General features: G+C 41.4%; 1 long non-coding RNA gene across 2 annotated transcripts in view; it reads left to right on the top strand.

The window, feature by feature from the left end:
• The window catches only part of LOC139078901 (uncharacterized), a 134,357-nt gene extending 118,211 nt beyond the window's left edge, over positions 1-16,146 (top strand). The window contains exon 3 of one of the 2 annotated variants that reach the window (XR_011532086.1): positions 14,464-16,146. This is a non-coding gene — a long non-coding RNA (uncharacterized lncRNA). The remainder of the gene's footprint in view (positions 1-14,463) is intronic. The other variant, XR_011532085.1, reaches the window with a different exon arrangement.
• The last annotated feature ends 688 nt before the right edge of the window (positions 16,147-16,834 follow it).

Here is a 16,834-nt window from a genome sequence, read left to right as displayed (position 1 = left end):
TGTTTCTAAAGATATCAAAACATTATGTTAGAGTTCTTTATTTTCTTTCTTATCCTGGGAGTAACCACATAGGACTGACTGAATGTTGTGAATGAGGTCAATCATTATATATTGACTTTTTGTCTAACAAAAGAAAAGATTCTTCAGTCTGTTACTGTAGTGTGATCGTAGCTTTTGCTGGTTTCGTCTTTGAGTTAACACTTCCTCATACATATGATGGTCTTCAGAGTGGTGGGGTAATCTGATGAGACTTTGCTTGCAGGGATTCATCTGAAGGAAAGCCTACTTAGGCAAAGGCCTTGCCAAGAAATCAAAGTTATTGACTCTGCTCTTCTTTCTCCCCCATTGAACCCTGAGACCCCACTCAGCAATCAATAGTGACCATAAAGAGGAGATTGGCCAAATGTTGGGAGACCTGACCTCTTATTCCAACAGCTTGATCCCCAGCAACCCACTTCTTTCTGCACCGGTCTGTCCACAGGAAAATGGTCGATATATATCTTGCTTCCTTTTTGGTGTCTTATTAGGGTCAGTGAGGCAATATTAATAACCATAAAGGTAATTTCTGACTAATGGAGAGATAATAGGCAAAAATTCCCCTAATATATTGGTGTTAGAATCTTTGTGAATCAATAGAAAACAGATGGCTTAAGTCTCTAGTTTCAGTTACTCAGATGTATCGGATGTGGCCTTTTGCTTAGATCCCTGAGTTTTCTTTCCATCCTGAAGGGGGCGTATGTTAGGATGGAAGGGAGAAGGCCAGTGACTGGAAAAACCCTAAGTAGCTAAATGAGAAGGCTCCTTCAGCGAGGAAGTGAGCAAGGAGTTAAGCCAGGGCTTCAGTTATTGGTCCTGTCAAGGAGAGTCGTGGAGGAAGGCAACATTTATGGCAGAGGTTAGGAGCAGTGATGAGGGCAGGAAACACCCAGTGGCTCAGGACAAGGAGATACAAATTCATTAACTAATTAGAGTTTTAATGTAAAGACTGCCAGTATTTTTCTATAAACTGTCTCATTCTTGAGTTATTTAATATGTCTACTCAGCATAAGAGCCTGCTCATTATGGGCAAGGAGCAGACTCATTTTCTGTTGACATCGTGTCTGTTAAAGTGTAGGCATGGGGGAAGTGTTTGCTGTCCTGTACGCCTGCTAGAGGATTGACATCTGTGCTTGGTTTCTGTTTGTTCCATTCTTCTTGGTTTTGGATTCTGGGACATATTTTCATAGCTGCATTTAGGCGTTTATCCCCTTATTCATTCAGTAATTGTGTATTAAATAGCCAACATTGTTCTACGAGCTAGAGATATACACAAAGTTCATGCCTCTCAGAGCTTACATTCTTGTGGGAGGAGAAAGTGTGTGTGTTTATATATATAGGATATATATGAAATTGAAGCAGGGTCCTAAATGAAGCAAGGGAGGAAGTCATGCATATTTATAGAGGAAGCACATTCCAGACAAAATAATTGCCTAGTCCCTGAGACAGGTATCTGCTCGCTGTGTTGGAGGAGCAGCAAAGAGGCCAGTGTGACCGAAGTGTAGTAGCAAAGGGGAGAGGTATAGGAAATGAGGTGAAAGGGCTAGGGGCAAGGATACTTAGTGCTTTTAGGTAGTGTTAGGGACTAGGGTTTACTACCGGTGAAAGGGGAAGACATTGAATGGCTTTGAGCAAGGGAAGACATGGTCTGATTTCCTTCCCAAAAAGATTGTTCTGGCTGCAGCATGGAATATAGATGTAAGGAGGCAAGGGTGTAAAGAGTCTCTTGCTTTGGTCCAGAGAGAAATGTTGGTGGCTTGGAATAGGGGGTAGTGGTGGGGGAGGCCTTCTTACCAAATTGTCCCAATCACTGTCAGATGGAAAGATTATACTCTATTTGACAAGTCTGCATGCCTATTCTACAACACCATATTACAATTAGAGCACCCGATCTTGCTTTTGAAATCGTGGTCTTGTTATTCTAGGGCCTCAGGTTCTGATCAGAGCTGAATCTGGAACCTACGAAGGAAGTCAGAGTAGGTGAAGTTGGAGGAGAAGAAGCAGGTGGAGAAGGAAGAGTAATGGGATATGTTTTCTAGGGTCACAGGGATCCCTGACAACAGCCTAGTCACACCAGAGAACACAATCCAAAATGAATGCTATGCCCTGCCCTCTAATCCCATTTCCTTCTCAACCTGGTGGCTTCCACGCCCACCACTAGAAGCCCGCTTTGCCCAGGTGGTCAGTGACTCTCGGTGGGCATTCAGTGCCTGCTCTTCAGTTATCACCTTCCTTGACTCTCGGCAGCACTGGGCATCATGTCACCTCTTGGTTTCCAGAACATCGTACTCTGCCTTTCTACTTTCTACTCTTCTGACAGTCCTCCTCCCTCCTTTGCAAGCTCTTCCTCTGCTGGCTTTTCCAATATTGGTGTTCCCCAGGACTTTTTGCTCTGCCCTCTTATTTTCTCACCCTTTCCGCTGTGCCTGGGGCTCTCATCCAGTTCTGGGGCTGAAACTATTGTGTATATGCAGATCCTCCTCTCCCCCTGTCTTTATCCCTAGCCTAACCTCTGACGTGAGCCTCAGTCTGCTATACCAGCTGCCAGCTGGGCATTGCTTCCTGGTTGTCCCACAGTGACCTTACACGGAGTAGTTTCTAAACTGAATTTGCTGTCTCAACTTTTCTGTAGGCTCAGTTTGCTTTTCTTTCTTTATTCTGCTTCTCAGTGTGTAAAGCCATCCTGCGTTCTTCCTTCTTTCCACCCAAACCCTTCCCCATCAGTCTTTCACCCGATCAGGATGATTTTACCTTCAAAAGAGACTTTAATTCCTCACTTCCCCGCCATCCCTGCTGGCACTGCCCCAGCTGACGCCCTCTCTGTTTCTCTCCTGGACTCCTGTCTCATCTCCATGCCTCTCACCCATTGCCTTTCTTCCCTTGGGGACCTACCTGTCCTGCAATCTGACCATGCCATGCCTTTGCCGTAAACTCCAAAGGGTCCCTGTCACATACTGTGTGCTATCTGGTTCCCCAGGAGACCAGGCAGGGAAGTTCACCATCTGGTCCTTGCCCACCCCTCCAGTGTGGTGCCCTGCACACCTGTCCTGATCTTCCACTATCTTTCACACTCCAGCTCATTATGTCCCGGCAGTATATCCTCTCATTCTCCAGTCACATGGGGTTCAGGCTGGTGCTCATGCTGCTTCCTCTGCCTGGTAAGCCCTTCCTCCTCCTTTCTGTCTGGCTAATTCTGAGTGAGTCTTTAAAACTCAGCTCAGTGATACACATCCTCTGGGAGGCCTTGCTTGGTATCCCCAGGATAGGCTTGATGTCCTTCCTCAGTGTCCCTGGTGCCCTCATAGCTTCCCATCCTCATCATCATAGCATCATCAATCATAATCATATGCTTATGAATCTGTGCCCCCTTTCTGAGCCTTCATTTCCTTATCTGTAAAATGAGGATAATAATAGTACTATCTCAGAAGATTGTTTGGAGGATTAAATAAGGTAATCCGTGCAATGAACTGATAACACTGACTGTTGCAGAGAACATATTCATTAATAGCTATAAGGATGACAATATCAACAACAATATTATTATGATGTAATAATTATATAATAACTAACATTATTTATAATTATTATATTATAAAATTATTAATAATAATAATTAGTACATTATTGACGAAAAAGACCCCCGTAAACAGTACCTAGGTATTTGAAGAGTGATATTGCAAAGTGAACATGCCAGAAATAATGAGTTTTTCCACTTTCTAAAGTCAGTTGTGAATAGTGTTAATGGTGGAAAGACACAAACAACAGTTTGAGCTGAAAATGGAACATATCCAGCCCCTGGCTGCAACATAAAGCTCTTGGCCAGGGAATGAGAAAGGCCAATATTTTCAAATCATACTGCCTGGGCCCTGAGAACAACATCACAACAGGTTAAACAGATATCGAAACAGACTGAAGTGACTGCCCCTGAAGGGCTCGGTGTCCTAAGAATAAAGGCAAAGGCACAAAGCAGAAAATCTGCTGGACCAGGAACCAATGTGGGAAGGGAACAGACACTTCTTGAGCAGCTGTTATGTGCTAATATTTTACGTCTACCTGCCCACGTGATACTCACAACTCCATGGGTTCACTACTATCACCCTGTTTACTGAAGAGGCACAGAGACACCTGTAAGTTGTCCTGCAGTGTAGAGCTGGTTACGTGACTGCTCTAGTGGCCAGCTGCTCTTTGCTTGCCTAGTTTGTTCAAATCCTTCAAGTCTCAGTTTAAGTCATTCCTCGGGAAATTTCCATAGGTGGCCATGTCACTGTTATAGTTGCATCCTGGGATTTTAGCTGTTATCATTCTATAATGAAGTGTGACTGTTCTCTGCTCAATTTGTAAACCCTGTCAGGGTAGATGGGCTGTTATCATTCTATAATGAAGTGTGACTCTGTTCTCTGCTCAATTTGTAAACCCCGTCAGGGCAGATGGGGCTGTATCTCTCTGGTTCACACCTTTGGGACTAAGAACTCGTACAGGGCCTAGCTCATAGTAGGTGTTCAGTGAACACTTGCCTTCTTAGTTTCTCATCTTTAAAAAGCGATGTCTGGAGCACGTGACCTGTGAAGTTCCTACCAGTTCTGTGTTTCTGGGGATAATGTGCAGACCTAGCAAAAAGTCAGAGACCTGAGTAGGACTTCGTGTCCCCAGGCAGCTGACTCTGTAGGAAGGGCATGACCGCAGAGGCTGTGGATTCCGGTTCTTATCAGAAATTCCACCCAGGTCTTTCTGCTGCTAAGCCGGTACTGGCAAGGGCTCCTCGTCCTCTCCTTTCTTCCTTCCCGCAGGCCCTGGAAAGAGCCTGCAGTCCTTTCTTCCTTAGCGTGGCTGCCGCTCACTCCACACCTTCTCTCCCCAGGTCTGGATAGGAAGTGGGGCGTCGTCTACCTGCAGAGACGCACACAAGCCCATGTCATCAAGTAGAGGTTTACTATGAATCAGCACTAAGACACAGTTGGGGAAACTGAAATAGTAAATATAGGGAAGTTATAAAGCTTAAGATAATCTGTAATAACTGTCAAAGACATGATTCTTGGTTTCAAGTTCCTGCCCATGACTGGCCCCCTCAGGGAACCAGGCAGGGCTGTTCACCCTCTGGGCCTAAGACTGCGTGCGTTCTAATCCTAGCTCTTGGAACCTCAATTCTTCATCTTTAAAATGGGGGTAATGGTACTGTTAGGTTGAAACATATAAAATTGCCATTTTAGTAGGTCAAAAGGATCAAATATTGACAATTTCAGAGAGCTCAACTTAATACATTGTAGGATTGTCCTAGGTGAAATGAATAATGCATGTAGAGCACTTATCATAATGCCTGTCACAAAAGTGCTCCATCCATGCTGGCTATGGCAATCCTAACGATTTTTATCTGAGACAGTGATTGAGGTCTAATTGGACTTCTGCCCTCAGGTCCATTTTTCTAAGTGGCACAGACCGAATACCCAGCTTTATCTCCCATTGTTGAAAGGTATAAAGAGCAAGCGGGCAGCCCCTGAAGCCCACTCTTCCCAGTATGCTGCCTTGAATACGATATTGGAGAAGAATGACAGGGGCCTCATGTCCCAAGTGGACATATTAAGTCTCCAAAGCCCTATATAGTGAGAGAAAACTGTTCCCCGAGCCTCTCCATACCCTGAGTGGTGTTTCCTTACATGGACCACTTGTTGAGTCATTTACTATTTGAGTGTCAGATAACGCATTTTCATCTTCAAACAAATATGTGTTGAGTGTTTGCTAGGTTTTAGGCAATGACATGCTGCTTTCACAAACAAAAATTTATCCATATAATAATATTGTTATCATTTTTCATTCATCCCACAAATATTTATTGAGCATCTACTAGATGCCAAGGATCATGTTAGACAATAGATAAAATGGTGACTCAATCAAATATAGTTCCTGGGAGCTTGCAGTCTACAAGGAGAGCTAGATGGTAAATACATAATCTTATACAAGTAAAGGTAAAGTTGCAATTAGGGGAAGTATTATGAATGAGAATATATGATATCACGGCAGCAAGAAATGCAAATCTTGACCCAGTCTTGGGAAGGAGAGCAGAGCTGCCAAGTAGCTCACACCACACCTTTGAGAGAATTAGATAAAAGTGTCCTGGGAGATGCAGTTCTGTGCCAGAATACAGGGATTGGCGAGTAGAGCGTGGCTGGATTTCACCCTTCACTTGCTCCTTAGCCTGATGCTCTTATGTGGGGTGCAACTGCACAAATGTACATGGCAGCTTTGGGTCAGGAGGCTTCCCCAAGAAAACGGTATTGGAACTCTTGTTATCTGAGAGGGAGAGAAACTAACTGTAAATATGGGAAGATGTGTGTTTGTATTTGGTAGAGGTGACAGTCGGAGTAGTACCCCAGACAAAGAGAATTGTGTGTGCAAAGGCCCTACAGCAGGAAGAAACAGGAGCCACTTGAAAAACAGAAAATGTGCGATGAAACTAGAGGTAGGAGAGTAATGGAGAGAAAAATGGGACTTAAAGCTGGAGAATAAGCAGAGACTGGAACTTGTGGGCCTTGAAAGGGATTTTGGTCTCCATCATGAGAGCACTGAAGAATCGCTTAACTGTTCTAAGTAGATGACGGTAACAGAACTAAGTTTTTCTTTGCTGAGATCACCTTGGATGCCTAGGAGGAAAATGGATTGGAGAGAAGTGGTAATAGTGAATACAGGAAGAGCAGTTAGGAGGATGTTGAAGGTGAGAAATGGTGGCAGTTTGTAATAGTGTGGCATCCAAGGAGATGGAGAAATGGGACATAGTCAGTAAATATTAGGAGGTAAACTTGATAGGAGTTGGTGATGGATCAAATATGGGAGATGAGGAGAGGAAGTAGTCAAGGATAATGCCAAAGTTTTTGGCCTGGAACGGCACATCTGGTGAACCATTCCCTGAGACTGAGAATGCTAGAAGAATGCCATCTTGGGCAGAGGAGAGGCTGAGATGGGTTGCATTTATAACATCCAAATGGAGTTATCAGCAAGGCAGTAGGATGCATATATCAACAAATCACAGGAGAGATCTGTGTCAAAGATAGAAGTTTATGAGGTGCCTGGACAAAGATGATAGTCAGAGACATACGTGTGATTGGGATCACCACGGAAGAAGAGAAAAACATAAAAAAGACAAGAGGGCTTAGCTATGAGTCTTTTGGAATTCCAAATTTACTGGCCAGATAGAGGAAGATAAACCTTCAAAGTTGTTTTTTATATCCATTTTCCAGAAACTAAGGCTCAGAGGAGTTGAATAATTTGCCCAAGACGAGTGGCTAGCAAATGGTAAAGGGGGGATTTGAACCTGGGTCTTGTATTCCAGAGCTCTCACTCTTCCCACTGTGCCACATTTCTCAGTTTTTAAACAATTAGGTTGTGAAAACTTTGAAAAATATTGCCATTATTTTGTTAGCATTGAATAACTATTTTCTTCAATATAACTTTTTTTAAAAGACAGCCTAAAAGATCCACACTGTTGAGGATGAGGAGAGAAAGGCAAAGTGGATGCTGTAAAGAGGGGTAAAAAACAGAAACTCTACCAGCTCCTGGGAGCCTAGATTTCACCAACTTGACATAATTAGGTGTTCACTTAACACTCAGTAATTAAATGATTTTACACCAACTTCTTTAGAGAGAAAAAAATTAGTGTGAGGTGAGGTAGTTGCCTCCAGGCTCGTTCACAAAACCCACTTTCATGGCTGGGTTCTGGGGCTGACTCCTGCTGAGTTACTAACTGCATTATCACACCTGCATGGAACAAGCAGGCACCCCTCTCTGCCCATCTCAGGTCAGATCGCCGAGGAGTGGATCCCAGCAAGTCCTGGGCATGAGGTGCTGAGCCTCTGCTGGGTCTGCTGTGTGCAGTTGCTTCTCCTTTCACGAAAGCAGCTTCCCCTGGCAGTGGACAGCATGGGAGTAAGTCCAGAAGTTCTGTGAAATAAACTGGAACTTAGAAAAATTTCAGAAGAGCTTTCTAGGTCTACCCTGTCTTCACGGTTGGGTGGTATTGGTTGTCTTGTAGATTCCTTTAGATTTTTCCCTCTTCTTTATGATTAAAGGTCAGAAGAGGATTCTGACTTGGAAACCCACTAAAAGGTAAATGAAAAAGAGGGGCTTTAATGACACTGCTTCATAGGATCACAGGCCAGAAGGACTGAAAATTTCACTCTGATTTCTTTACAGCAGGGAAGTAATTCAATAATCTAAATGCCAGGTAAACTCAAACAAATTATTCTCACCCTCACCCACTTAAACAAACAAGGTTTTAAAATGTCTTACCTAGACATGGAAAACTTGAAAATGAGTCCAAGTTAGGCAAAATTTGGGGCTGCACAGAAATTGGTTGCCACTTCATATTCTCTCCTTGGCAGCAGCTCTAATTAATATTTAATCACCACGGAACTGTCCTCTTCCTCTAAGAGCTCACTGGGAACCTGAAGCTACCTTTGCCTAAACTGACCAACTTGCATCTGGTAAGGTGACTGGTTGGCTGAGCACAAAAGCATTCAATTGTGGAGCCCAGAACGTAGAAGGAACTAGGAGCACTGGGCTGTTCATAGCTTTTAGATTCCTGCAACATCTCTCAGTTTCTCTAATAAGATGGTGTGGGTGGGATGAAGCAACGAAGAAAATGCTGGGCATGGAGTCCAAGGACTTTAAATTTCAGTCCTTGTCCTACCATTTGCCAGCTCTGTGACCTTGGCTAAGTCATTTAATTTAGTTGACCAAACATGTGTTGAGTGTGATTAGGGAGCTTGACCACAGCCAAATAACGAAGTCTTCCAGGATGTGTTAAGGAATTTCGATCTTTTTCTAAGGGCAAGGGGGAGCCAGAGGACAGTCTTGAACTGGAAAGTGACATGATCAGATGTGTATATTAGAAAGATCTCCCTGGTGTCAACGTATAAGGCGGATTGGACAAGGGTAAGGATAGATACAGGAAACCAATCAGGAAACTTCTGCAATTGTCTAAGCAAGAAATGTGAACCCAAAAACTGATAACAAACATGATAACAAACATGGAAAGAAGGTGGTAGATACTAGGCAGATTAAGAAAGTAGAAAAGGCAAGACATAGTAATAAGGGAGGAGTAGAAGGTGACTAATTGATTTCTGATATGGGCTACTCAATAAATATGGCTGCTTGCAGTGAGTTCATAAATAAAAGAAAAAGGCCAGGTTTTATGCTTCATGATGATGAATTTGTTTGGAGAATGCTCAGTTTGAGGTTTATGTAGAGGATTCTAGATGGAAAGGTATGGTGAGCAGCTTTGGTACAAATCAGGAGAGAGTCCTAGTAAGGGGTAAAGGTTTTGAAGCCATATATTTAGACACAGTCAGTGAAATTGTGAACACAGATCATCTCATGCAGAGTGTATGTGCAGAATGAAAAGGGAAGAGGCCTGAGAACAGAATCCTCTGGGAACATTAAGCATTTAAGAGGCAGATGTGGAAGAAGAGCTATGAAGTACGATAAGGAGCTTTCAAAGTCCTTGCAGGGAGACTACATGAATACACCCTCTCTCTTGACCCTTCTCTAGTTCCTCAATCCCCTCTTGTCCTCTTTGTGTGTTGCTCTTCAAGATTTTCTCCCCAAATATGGAGTTGCCAATCTGCTTTTCAGGAAACTTTTAAGAAAGGAATCTGGAACCTCTATGTCTGCTTATGTTTTGGAAACATTGGCATTTCATAGGTCAGGAGGACAAAAAGGAGATTCTTTACTCTGTCCGGGGATTTTCTGACTCCAAATAAGGACAGGCTGGCTCTTAGAACAGAGTGATGATGAGGAAAATGCTTTGATTCCAGTTCCATCTCTCTACTACTGGGGACTAAGATCAATTTCTTCTCAATTTTCTCAAATGCAAACATTTCTTGGCACAGCGAGCGAAGACAATCAGTTTAGTCCCTGAAACAGGAAAGCATATTCTTCCTATTGACATGACTAAATCTAGATCTTGAGAAGTAAAAACCCTAGTAGTATTGTGTAAGGAGCATTTGACTCATTTTTGAGCCTGTTTTTATTACAAAGAGCCATCAGGTTGGCAGAAAATGACATCCGAGTCATATGTGATGAAAATGCCCCTCCCAAGCAGAGTCTTTTTGATTCCTAAATTTGTCCTCTGATAGAAGAAAGTTTGTTCTGCCACAGTAACACTCATTCTTTTGGAGTATAGCTCCTGTGTATATGTTATTATCATCAAATACCTCAACATGTACCCAACAGATGAGTCTTCCTTTGTGGGGTCCACGATGTGGCTTTGTAGCACAAAAGATAGAGTGGCCTCGGTGGCACCATTACCAACCTTCATAATGAAGCCATTGCTAGGTCCTGAAGAAGGCCTAATCCTCCAACATTACTGTAGATAATGTAGTTTCTCTCACATTCTGTCTTATTTGTCTTGTAGTTAAATAAGGTAAAAATGCTCCATTTCAGTAGTATCTGGAATACTCTCCTTCAATCTGCTGGAGCAATCTAACAGATATATGGAAGAGATAAGAAGGAAAGAAAGGACAGAGGGAAAAGGAAAGAAAATTAAAGTTGCAGATCCCAAGATCTGAGCTAATTTGTCAATAGGAATTACGTTTAAATTAAAAGAAGTCCAAGACAGTTTAAAGTAATGAAACAAAAGAAAATTCACTTCAAAATGCAATGCCTCATCATAGAGAAAACAAAGTGTTCTTATTACAACCTGAACATTTTATGAGAAGGACAGGTTTTTGAGGAGGGTTAAGTCCCTGCCTGTAGTCATATTAAATAATATTGGGGTTGAAAAATAAAATGGGTAACTCAGTTCTGGTCCTAAAGGAATGTAATTCTGGAAACAAGATATATGAAGGGAACATATAGGAAACAGCTCAAGTGGGTCTTGTTAGGCTGTATGTCAGCAGGAAGCAAAATGTGGAATATAAACCATGGGATGACAGGAGAGAGTAGCCCAGGTGGAGGTGCAGGATCATTCATCGGTGGAAATACATCTTTTGGTTCAGCTCTGGTTCATTGATTCCTTCTCCTGTGAGCCAGCAGTTTGCTTTTTGATGAGTCAAGTGCCGCTTCTGTTACAGCAACGATAGCCAACACCCATGGGTAATACCTCCTCTGTGAACTCCACTCTTGGCAAGAATACTAGGTTTCTGACCCTTTTCTTCTTTGCTAACTTGCTTCCTGTATATCTTCAGCCATTTCAGCTTCTTCTTACTTGTTTTTGAACTGTTCACGCTGGGGCTTATGATCAGCAAGATCATACTGCAAGAAAGAATAAGAGAGAGAGAGAAAGCTAAAGTTTAGTGCCTTTGCTTGTAAGCTCCTAAATACAGTTCCAGGGTATTTAGAATATTCTGAACAGTGTGTAATGGTAATTGATAATGATGAAACCGTACAGTAACTTTCAGTGGATGTCAATAGAATGAGAAGATACTGTCTACTCCCCGTTCAGTTTCCAATTCTCTATCAATCCTGGCTCTCTTGGTTGTTCCAAAGCTGTTGTCTCCTCCGGGTGATATTTAAGCCTGTCCTTCTCCTCTTCTCACACACCTTATGAAAAATGGCTTTGCCATCTGCAGCTGTCAGGAGGCTGTGGAGTAGGGAGTACGGCTCAATGAATATACAAATGTGCAGCTGGACCACAGCCCCTTCCAGAAGGCGCCTGGAATATAAATCACAGTGAGCTCGCACTTCTCAAGTAATGGTCTGCCATTGGGGTGCTGCCATGCATAAGGGACGGGAGGAAAATAGAAGGATGTGAGAAAGGTCTCAGTGGAAATAGGCCCTGCAGGGTGTGGAGAGATTGACTAGCAGGAGCAGAGCCAAGAGTAGCATGTTCTGAAAAACCTAATTTCTTGGGCTCTTGCAAATCCTGGAACAAAACTAAGCACAACATGGAATTTATTGAGCTTTAGTAGGTTTGTTTCCCTTTGAGCTGATGGGAGTCTCTTAGTCAAGATTGATCTCTCTCTCTCTCTTTCTCTCTCTCTTTTTTCACTGTTTGCCATTTGCTAGGCACTGTGCAAGGTGCTGGAGCCAGTTTTTGTTTTTGAATCAAACAAAGTCTCTGCCCTAAAGTTTAGTGGTGAGGGGTGTGGGAACTGACAGTGGTGATGGGGAAATGGACTTTATAATAATGGCAAATGAGAAAAATCAAAATGCACTGTGATGAGTCATAATAGAAATCTGTCCCAGGCTCTGTGAGATGTCAAGAGGCAGAGCAGGTAAGTCTGCTTGGGGTTGGTTTTCAGAGGTGACATTTGAATGGGATCTTCTGGCATGAGTCGAAGTTCCTAAGATCAGGATGTAGCAGGGTAATAGCTGATGCGAGGTTGAAGGCATGGAAGAGTGTGCGTTGATCCTCTTTTGTGGTCAAGATTTTAATCAGCCCAAATTCTTAAATGTTTTTCTTCAAGCCTCCTCTTATTTGAATCAGTGCAGATTCTACTTGTATACTCATCTCTCACACAACTGGCTTCACCTCTAAACACATCTGGTTCATGCACCCCTGGCTCCCCATGAAAATGAATTCAGCCGCTTTTCTGTTCTCTATGTTTCTCTACACACTCTCATGAACACACATGCAGACTCCTCCACATTTAAAAGTCCTATATATAAAGTAAAACAATTGATGAAACCCCAAGAACCCATCACGGGAATTTGTCTCATTTTTTTTTTCCTGATAGTTGAGTTAAAGCCCAGAGGTAGTTTTTCCACATTCAAGAACACATTCCCCAGTTTTCTCATTTTATAGCAAGAGCTTACTATGTTTTTGTGTATCTCGTAGCACTGAGGAGGGATCCCTTGCTCTGGTGTTGCCTGGCAAAAGGATGGGTCAAGACAGAGAATTCCTGTATAGCCTATAGAATTGATGAATCAATATTGATAAATATTACGAACAAAAGTTCATAGTTTATTCAGGTTTCTTTACTTTTTACTTAATATTATTCGCATGTTCCAGAATCCCACAGTACATTTAGTCATCATGTCTCCTTAGACTCCTCTGGGCTGTGACAGTTTCTCAGACTGTCCTTGTTTTGTGGGTTTTTCTTTTTGGTGAGGAAGATTGGCCCTGAGCTAATATCTGCTGCCAATCTTCCTCTTTTTGCTTACGGAAGATTGTTCCTGAGCAAACATCTGTCCCAATCTTTGTCCACTTTGTATGTGGGACACCACCACAGCATGGGTTGATGAGCAGTGTGTAGGTCCACACTGGGGATCCAAACCCATGAACCCTGGGCCACCGAAGAAGTGGAGCATGCAATTTTAACCACTATGCCACCAGCCTGGCCCAGACTGTCCTTGTTTTTGATGATTGTAGTTGGCAGAATAATGGCCCCTCAAAGACCGCTACATCACAATCCCTGGAACCTGTGAGTATGTTACGTTACGTGGCAAAGAGGAGCTAAAGTAGCAGATGGAATGAAGGTTGCTAATTAGCTGACCTTAAGACAGAGCGCGGTTATCCTGGATTGTTTGAGTGGGCCTGATGTAATCACACAGGTTCTCACATGTGGAAGAGAGAGGAAGAAGAGTCAACGTCTAAGTGATGCCACGTGAGAAAGACTTTAGTGACCAGTCATGGTTTTGAAGATGGAAGGGAACCACGAGCTGAGGGATATGGGCAGCCTCACACATACGATAACATTCTCTTTAGAGTCTTCAGAAAGGGATGTAGCCCTTCGGACCCAAAAACCTTGATTTTGCACCCGGTGAGACCCATCTCAAACTCCTGACCTCCAGAGTTGTAAGATAATAAATTTCCATTGTTTTAGACTACAGGGTTTGTGGGAATTTGTTATTGCAGCAATAGGAAATTAATACAGATTTTAGTATCTGGAAATGATGTGCTGCTTTAACAAATAGCTAGAAATGGAGAGGAGGCTTTTGAATTGGGCAATGGACAAACCTGGAAGAATGTAGAAGATGATGGAAGAGAGTTACACTGCCTTAAACAGACTGTAAATTAAAATGTGTATCTTAATGACTCTGCTAGTGGGGACTGAGAAAGAAGTGAGAAGCATAGTAGAAAATGCATGTAGTCTTAAAGCATACCTAAATCATTCTGAAAAGACTGTTGGTAGAAATATGGGTATTAAAGTCACTGCCAGTGAGGGCTCAGATAGAAAGGAGGAATGTTCTATTGGAAACCGAGGGAAAGGGGATTTTTGTTATATAGGGCAGAAAGCTTAGCTGGACCTTGTCCTGCAGTTACATGGACAGCAAAACTGATAAATAATAAACTTAGATATTTAACCAAGGAGACATCCAAACAAAGTGTGGAAGATGTGGCCTACTTTTCTTGCTGCTTATAGCAAAATGTGAGGGGAAAGAGAGACATTGAGGAAAAGAATTCTTAAAGAAGGAGGAGCCAGGACTTGGGGATTTGGGAAATGCTCAGCCTGTCCAGATTGCAAAAGACACTAAAATTCGGTGATTCACTGTCAGGAACGTGTGCTCAGGAGAGAAAGCCAAGGATTGTGGCTGGACAACATCTTGCTGGTGCCTCTGAAGGTGCATCGAGCCCAGAGGGAGGAGCTAAAACCCCAGAGCGCAGAGCTGAGAATCACAGAAGATTATTTCCAGGCTAGAAACCAAATGGAGTTTTCCTGGCTGGATTTCAAAATTGCTTGGGAATGGTAATTTTTTTTCCTTCATTTTCTCCCTTTTTTGTGAATAAGTTTCTATAACTGTTATCCTATGCCTTTCTTACCATCGTCTTTTGGGAACATATATCGTGTTTCTTGTGTTTCACAGGTTCATATACAGATGGATTATACCTAGACTTTTCCTGGTGGAAACTCAGATAATTGATTTTAGATCTTCTTTCTAATATATACACTTAATGCTACAAATTTCCCTCTCAGCACTGCTTTCTCTGCATCTCACAAATTTGGATGAGTTGTATTTTCATTTTCACTTAGTTAAAAGTATTTTTAATTAATCTTGAGATTTCTTCTTTGACTTGTGTTATGTAGGAGTGTGGTGTTAAATTTCGAAATTTTTGGAGCTTTTTCAGCTGTCCTTCTGTTATGGATTTCTAGTTAAATTTTATTATAATCTGAGAACATACTTTGTAAGATTTCCGTTCTTTCAAATTTGTTAAGGTATGCTTTATGGCCAAAATGTTGTCTATCTAGGCCGTAATGTTCCACATGAGTGTGCATAGAATGGATATTCTGCTGTTGTTGGATGGAATAGTCTATAAAACCAATTATCAAGTTGATTTATAGTGTTGTTTAGGTCTTTCTCTTTCCTTATTACCTGCTTGCGTGATCTTTCAATTGCTGAAAGAGGGGTATTAAAGTCTCCAACTATAATAGCATATTTGCCTACTTCTCCTTTTAGTTATATCAGCTTTTGACAGTCTGTGGTTATGTGCATACACATTTAAGATTGCTCTGTCTTCTTGGAGAATTGACCTTTTTTTCTCATTATGAGATGCCCTTCTTTATAACTGATAATCTTCCTTGTTCTGAAGTCTGGTTTGACTGATATTAAAATAGCTACTCCAACTTTTTTTTGATTAGTGTTAGCATGGTATACATATTCCCATTTCTTTTCATCTATTCGAGTATTTATATTTAAAATATGTTTCTTGTAGGCAGCATATAGTCATATAGTTGGGTCTTATTTTTGTTTCCTTTCTGACAATATCTGTCTTTAATTAGTATATTTAGTCCATTCACATTTGAAGTCATTATTAACGGAGTTGAATTAATATCTACCATATTTGTAACTATTTCCTATAAGTTGCATTTGTTCTTTGTTTCTTTTATACTCTTTATCTGCTTTCTCAGTTTTAATTGAGCATTTAAGATGATTACATTTTACCTCTTGGTGTACCAATTATACATATTTTTTTAATTTAGCGGTTGCCCTGGACTTTACAACGTACATTTTTAACTAATCTAAGTTCACTTTCCAATAACTCTATGCTATTTTATGTGTAGTACGGATACCTTAGGACAGAGTATTTTCGATTCCTCCCTCTCATCCACCATAACATTGTCATTCGTTTCACTTAAGCTTATGCAATAATCACCCAATAAATTGTTGGTATTATTACTTTGAACAGTTAACTTTTAGATCAATTAGAACAAAAAAATAAAAGACTTTGTCATGCTTTCATTTATGGCCTTTCTGATGCTTTTCATTGTTTTATGTAGTTTTGAGTTTGTGATGTATATCATTTACCTTCTCCTGAAGAACTTTTAAAATTTCTTGAATGGCAGATGTTCTGAGAATGAATTTCCTCAGTTTTTAGTTTTTGTAAGAAAATTTTTGTTTCTCCTTCCCTTTGAAGTATAACTTCACTGGCAATGGAATTTTAGGTTTCGTGTCTTTTTTCCTTTCAACACTCTCAATATTTCACTTCACTCTCCTTGCTTGCATGGTTTCTGAGAAGAAGTCCACAGTAATTCTTATCCTGGTTCCTCTATAGGTAAGGTGATTTTTCCTCTGATTTCTTTCAAGATTTTTCCATTTGTCTTTGGTTTACAGCAATTTGAATATCACATACTTAGGTATAGTTTTTGTTCTTATTATTTATCTTGCTTGGTATCTTCTGAGACTATTGGATCTGTGGTTTAATGTCTTTGTGTAACTTTGGAAAGTTCATTATTTCTTCAAATGTTTCTTCTGCTGTCTTCTCTCATCTGCTTCTGCTTTTCTTATTATGCATATGCTCCATCTTTTGAAATTGTCCCACATTTCTTGGATGTTTTGTTGTAGATTTTGCTTCTTGTTTTTTTTTCTCCCTCTTTGCTTTTCAGTTTGGGAAGTTTCTATTGATCTATCATCAATCTCACTGATTCTT

The sequence above is a fragment of the Equus przewalskii genome, chromosome 23 (genome assembly GCF_037783145.1).
Source record: "Equus przewalskii isolate Varuska chromosome 23, EquPr2, whole genome shotgun sequence".
NCBI classification, from domain to species: domain Eukaryota; kingdom Metazoa; phylum Chordata; class Mammalia; order Perissodactyla; family Equidae; genus Equus; species Equus przewalskii.
The sequence above is the reverse complement of the archived record's forward strand: the minus strand, read 5'-3'. Positions and strand labels throughout refer to the sequence as shown.